This window comes from Alosa alosa, chromosome 15 (assembly GCF_017589495.1).
Source record: "Alosa alosa isolate M-15738 ecotype Scorff River chromosome 15, AALO_Geno_1.1, whole genome shotgun sequence".
In the NCBI taxonomy this organism is placed as follows: domain Eukaryota; kingdom Metazoa; phylum Chordata; class Actinopteri; order Clupeiformes; family Clupeidae; genus Alosa; species Alosa alosa.
In genome coordinates, this window is record NC_063203.1 from 18,125,631 (window position 1) to 18,131,786 (window position 6,156).

Below are 6,156 nucleotides of genomic sequence, written 5' to 3' on the forward strand. Positions count from 1 at the left end.
AGAACAGAACATCCTGTTGAAGAGGAAAAATGAACCTAAAGAGGGAAAAAAACGAGTGGGTGGATTCTATTTTATCGGCTTGAGCACTGCAGTGATGGGTCTATCTACTGACCTTTGTGTACTGTATTATAAACAAACTCATACACCCTCACACACTCAAAAATAACAGACACCAAAACACACATACAGTACATGCACACACACAGTTATACAGTACACGCAGAAAACAATCACACTGGGTAATGAAGGGTCAAGAAGACAAAGATTTTTGGAAACTGTGCAAACAGCAACAAATATTTATAATGGGCTGCATTGTTTCTCAAGCACAGAGATACGGAGTACATATGAACACACTTTAGAAAGAGAAAGGTTGAATACAATGTGGAAACACGTGGATAGGAAAAGAATAAAGGGAAGTAGAAAAAAGGTCTAAATCATGAATTAATAATCTTATACATTAGTAATCAGATCACATGGAAATGTGTATAAGCATTAAACTGTATTTTTTCTGTCAAGGACATCTAATCTAACTGTGGCTCTAACTCTAAAACCCGGCAAGTTTTCACATACAGTACCGTCACCAAGTACCTGTGCCGTTTCAAACAAAGATTTTAGCACATAGCACTTTAATCTTTGGTTTAAATTTTTGGTTACACTTTACTTGACAGTATCGACATATGAGTGACATGACACTGTCATGAACGTGTCATAAACAAGTCATAAACGTGTATGACATAATGCTTCTGTCATTAAGTGTCATTCGGTTTTTGTCATAACAAATTAGGGTTAGGATTAGGGTTAGGGTTAGGGTTCATGTGTCATGACAGTGTCATGTGTTCATGACAGTGTCATGTCACTCTTATGTCAATACTGTCAAGTAAAGTGTTACTCAATTTTTTTATGTATGCAGCGAGCTCCACAACATCCATATCTTTGACATTGTGCTGCCATGGTCGCCAGAACAATAAATTGGCCTTTGCTCTGGTCATTTGGGGACAGTGTGATCTGTTTATGATCTGTCCGTTTATCAGCAGTGCTAATGCAAGTATTTCACTCTAAAGCAGTCATAGAAAAATATTATAAATACCGGTAGTCAGTTTAAGTGTAATTAGAGTCACATATCTGATGTCATTGCACTGCATTTACTGTTACATTTGAAATGACGGACAAAACAAAGGGGCTGAGACAAGAGTGATCTCTGAGCTCCAGTTGATACAACACCTAATCATGGCTTCTAGCAAACCCATTCAGTTTGGAAGTCAGGGCCACCATAGACATTTGCTGCAGCATGTGGTCATTATAAAGATGCCAGGATCTGATTGGCTGGATTCATAGTGACACATGTGAAGCAAAATGTGATCCATTTTGTTTCCAAATTATTATAGAGGATGGAATCCACTATCTTGAAATCTCCTGGCTTCCTCTTATTATTATAACCTTCTTTTTACCTTTTCAAGAATGAATGCGACTCTAACCGCTTAACGTACAAACATGTTGAAATAACCATTCTGAAGGTCTGGGGGCAAGAGAGTTATTATTTCAGATTTTTTTAAAAAGAGAGTTATTATTTCAGATTTTTTATACTATCAGTTTATATTATCAGTTTATACTTTTTGAGAAATAGGGGATTAAAAATGTTAAAAAGCTCATTTTTCCCCCATAGACTTGAATGGCTGTGATGTCATAATGGCCTAAAGTCAGCTGCGCTCGTTAAGCTCCCAGAGTAGTTCCTGGGCTAATCAGAACACTGGCACAGGTGTCATCTGTGAATCCAACTGTCTCCGCTTCTAATGCATACAATCTGACGCTCCCTAAAACTACAGATCCTGTAATTAACTTGTGCGCATGCGCAGTAGTGTTCTCCCTGCGTCATTGATTCCTACAGGCCACTTCACGCCATCATCGCTTTCAACCATCCTCTTGAAGAAAATTTACATCTGGTTCGTCCAACAAACGATGACGAAACGGACGTTTTCCTACTACACCCAATGTAAGTTACAATTAATTTGTGTTTTTTATTCTAATGGAGTGTGTGAAGTCTGTTTAAAATGACTCGGCTAATCACGTAAGCGAGCAAGCTGGCGTTAGCTTCAAACTTGTTGCACTACGTCTAGAGAGGACGTTAAGTTTAACTCTAGCTAGTTTGATAATATTGGTATTACGTCGAGTAAGTTAATAACTTGATTAAGCGATAACCAAGGATTCAGTAGGTAAGTTATAGAGGTAGATAGATAGATAGATAGATAGATAGATAGATAGATAGATACTTTATTGAAATTTAAGCTAATACGTTAGCTAGACCTCGGGAATGTTTCTAGGTTCGCGGTTGTGTGCAGTGGAGGTGGTAGCTAAGCACTTCACACTCAAATTGCCAGCCAGCCGCCTTTCCTAGCAATAGCTGGCCTGACGAGGGAAATGGCCTTCTATGGCAAACAATCACTGGCTGAAACTTAGCCTTCGTTTTGAACTACGTTTGTATGAGTGGTAGGTTGTGGCGTAAAATGACTTTATTGTAGGCTTAGCTGTTAGTTTGTTGTTCAGTTGAACATATTTATCTAAAAGCTGTCTCCCCCCCCCTTCTATTTCTGTTAGGTGCCGCTTCACTCTGCTACTGGAGGATCAGGCGGACTGCAACTGGTATGGATGCTATGGATGGCAGGAAAACACAGTACACGTGAATTTCTAGATGAAGAGTGAAAAATGCACTTGCTTAACTGATAACAAGTTATCAATGGTGATTTATGCAAGCTTGTGTAGCCTAAACAAGACATACCTAGGCCTAAAGCAGGATATGAATTTCCCAATATTTTGCCAGATTAGGCTAATAGTGGTTTATTGAGCTTTAATATCAATTGAAATACCATTGAAATCACATTGATCTTTAGTTTGGTTGTAATTTCAACATTGCTTCAATATTCATTAGTCGAAATACCATTGAAATACCGTTGATCTGTAGTTAGAATTTCAACGTTGATTCAATATTAATGAAGGGTGCAAAAGTGATGTAGAATAAATGTTGCAGTGTGACGTAGATTCGATGACTAATTGTTATTTGGGTGCAGAATGAGCAGTCATCAACACCAACTGAAAGCCCCGTTTTGCAGGTAGTCTTGCATTGCATACGGCTTTCTCTGAACTACATTTTCCAAAGGCCAGCTTTCGTGCTTGTGTCACAACTTCAGAACGTCTTGACCCACATGCTTCAAATTTAGTGTGAACATTTGTATGGACTCAATGATGAAGTCAAATGTCAAGGTCAAACCCACCTTGAGTGTGATATCTTAAGAATGCCTGACATACAAGGTTTTTTGGTACAAGGGTTTGTATGAACTCAAAGATTAAGTGATTCAAATTTTTTTTTCCAGGAATCTCCCCACCAACATTAACGCAGCAGCTTTCCATCCACTATTGTAATTCCTCTGGCATTACATTTCTAGTTCTATTCAAAACAGTGAGAGTTACACCAGTCGAATGCGTGAGGGTTGGCAGCTCTGCAGTAATATAAGGTTCTGAGATCAAACAGCACTTACATAAGATGAGATAGATGACATAGTAATCAACTTTTAGCATCATTGGCTAAACATAGACATCTGCCAGAAATAATTATTATACACTTTGTATTGTTAATTTTTGTAATGAAAAGCAAGCAAGCAAAACTTGTTTGAAAAGAAATCTGGCTTCTCTTTGGAATCCTAACCCCAATGTTGTCTTCCAGTCAGCGCTGCCACCGTTGACTTAAAGGCACCTAATCCTAACCCTAAAAGGTCTACGCAATTTATGGCAGGCGACAGGAAAAATGGAAAAGAATCTATTGAAGTGAATGGTGCAATGCAAACAGCAAGTGGAACGACCAACCTGGTCTCATTAGCGAAACGTTCCCCTGGGACCGTTTTGGCAAACCCAGCCAAACGTTCCAACAGACACGTTTCTGAGGTGTAACTCTCGACATGCCTGTCTCGTCAGTCACAAAAGAAAACCTAACAGTGTAATGGCTCTACCAGGGGTATTTCATCCCATCCACAGGTAGGGATTAGAGGCGTTTAATTCAGCTTGGGTGCAGCAAGGTCACTTTGATGGAGCATCATGGATACTCCTTCAGCTGAGTGAAATGCAGGTCCTCCAAAACAAAATGGACTTTACTAACCTCTTGTAGTGGTTATTGGTTAAAATTGCTGTGTAATGTTCAGACCCTTTTATAACACACACACACACACACACACACACACACACACACACACACACACATTATTAGTAGCACCATACATTTCTTTAAACATCATTGGATATTTTTTTAATGCCAATTTATTCCATTAATTAAATTATTTTCTTGGACAAGGGTGGCTGAATTTTTTCAGGTTACATGCAGGGTGCATAGAGGACGGCTGAGGACTCATGATTTGATTTACTATTGAGTGTGTTTAATAAGCAGAGGGCATCTCAGGGAAGCCTGCTCCTGTGGTGCACCTTCTGTCAGACGCTTCTTTAAAACTCCCCAGAGCAGCAACCTGAAAGACTGAGACGCCTCCACTCGCTCCACTCTAACACCTTATGAAATAAATTACAAACTTTCCTCAGAGGAGAAAAAACACACACACACACACACACTGATGCTGAGTCCACAGCTGCCAGCAAGCTAACGTTAGCGTTAGCGAGTGTGTGTGCGCGGAATGACGATTGGGGAATTTCCTTGGCTGGCGCTCCTGCTGGGCAGTGCTGAGCTGATCCCCCGCTGAGCCCTCTGGAGCATCCCTCCATCTGAACAGATGAGTGCAGAGAGAGAGGGAGTAAAGAAGGGAGGTGAACTGTCACGGTAAATGACGAGTTCTACTGATGATTAATAACATTGGAACTCCAAGGGGTAGCTGAGCTGTCCTTAGATGGCTAAGGAGGTGTAAAATGGGGAGTGGAGGAGTGAACAGAGAGGCGGAGGGAGAGAGCGATGGAGGGAGGATGGGCTGCGGAGAACTAAAAAGGATGTACAGTGTCAACACCGCAGTGTATACTAAAGAACTAAAAAGGATGTACAGTGTCAACACCGCAGTGTATACATTAGACGAATACATTAGAGGGCATAATGTTGAACCATCTTTGGTGGTGGAAGTGGCTGAGAGGCTTATGGGTGTAGTAGCAGTTCTCATGTTTGTTTTTGCCAGTCAGGAGGTCTAGTAACTCACTAACGCTAGCATTAGCTCGCTGGCAGCTGTGGACTCATCATCAGTGTGTGTGTGTGTGTCTAGTAAACCCAAACCAGACACATTTACATACACTGAGCCAGAAAGCTGCTGAGGAAGCACATTACACTAAACACTGAATGTGCCATTATGGCTGTAATATAACACAAGGGGTTCAATAAGATTTGTGGAAAGCAACCACAGCAGATAAACTCCACTGGAAAATAATAATGAAAACGTACCCTGCACAGGGGTCAGGGACTAAGGTCATCTCAAGGTCTCAGGAGTGATAAGACAGTCTATTCCCTATTTTCTACTGTCAGGCTAGATGTCAAGGTCATGTCTTGGCAAGTTATCACAAGAATATATGACCAAACAAATTGTATTATTTCTGATTATGTCCATGCTATACAGTATAATATGGTACTCTTGTCATTCATGTTGAGGTTGAGTGGCAAAGGACCCAAACACATGACTTGTGACATTATAATGTGTTATAATGTGAACTACAAGGAAGGTGATAATGTTTGTTTACAAAACAGACTAGGATAGTAGGGACATGACTAAGAATGGCAGAGCATCCAAAGCAAAAATGATGATCATAAAACAGACAAGGGTCACACACAGGTTTAGAGCTGGCAGGCAGACAGATCAAATCAAGAGGGTAAAGACACAAAAAAATGTAAAAATACAGAGAGACAGAGGGACAGAGGACTGGACCAAATTAACAGGGTATTAATAAATAACAGGTGAGAACAGAAATGGACGGAAATGAACAAAGTCAGGAAGTCCAAACCAAAAACGGAGAGTGGCGGAGGCGGCTATCAGGACATCTGACAGACTGTAACAGACAGTATGGTCAGACAAGCAACGCACAGAATATGCCAAATGATCATACACACATGTCCAACAGGGCAGCCATCAGGCCCAGTCCAAGCAGGATCCTGACCATTGATGTGGACGATGTGGGGATGTGCTGTGATGC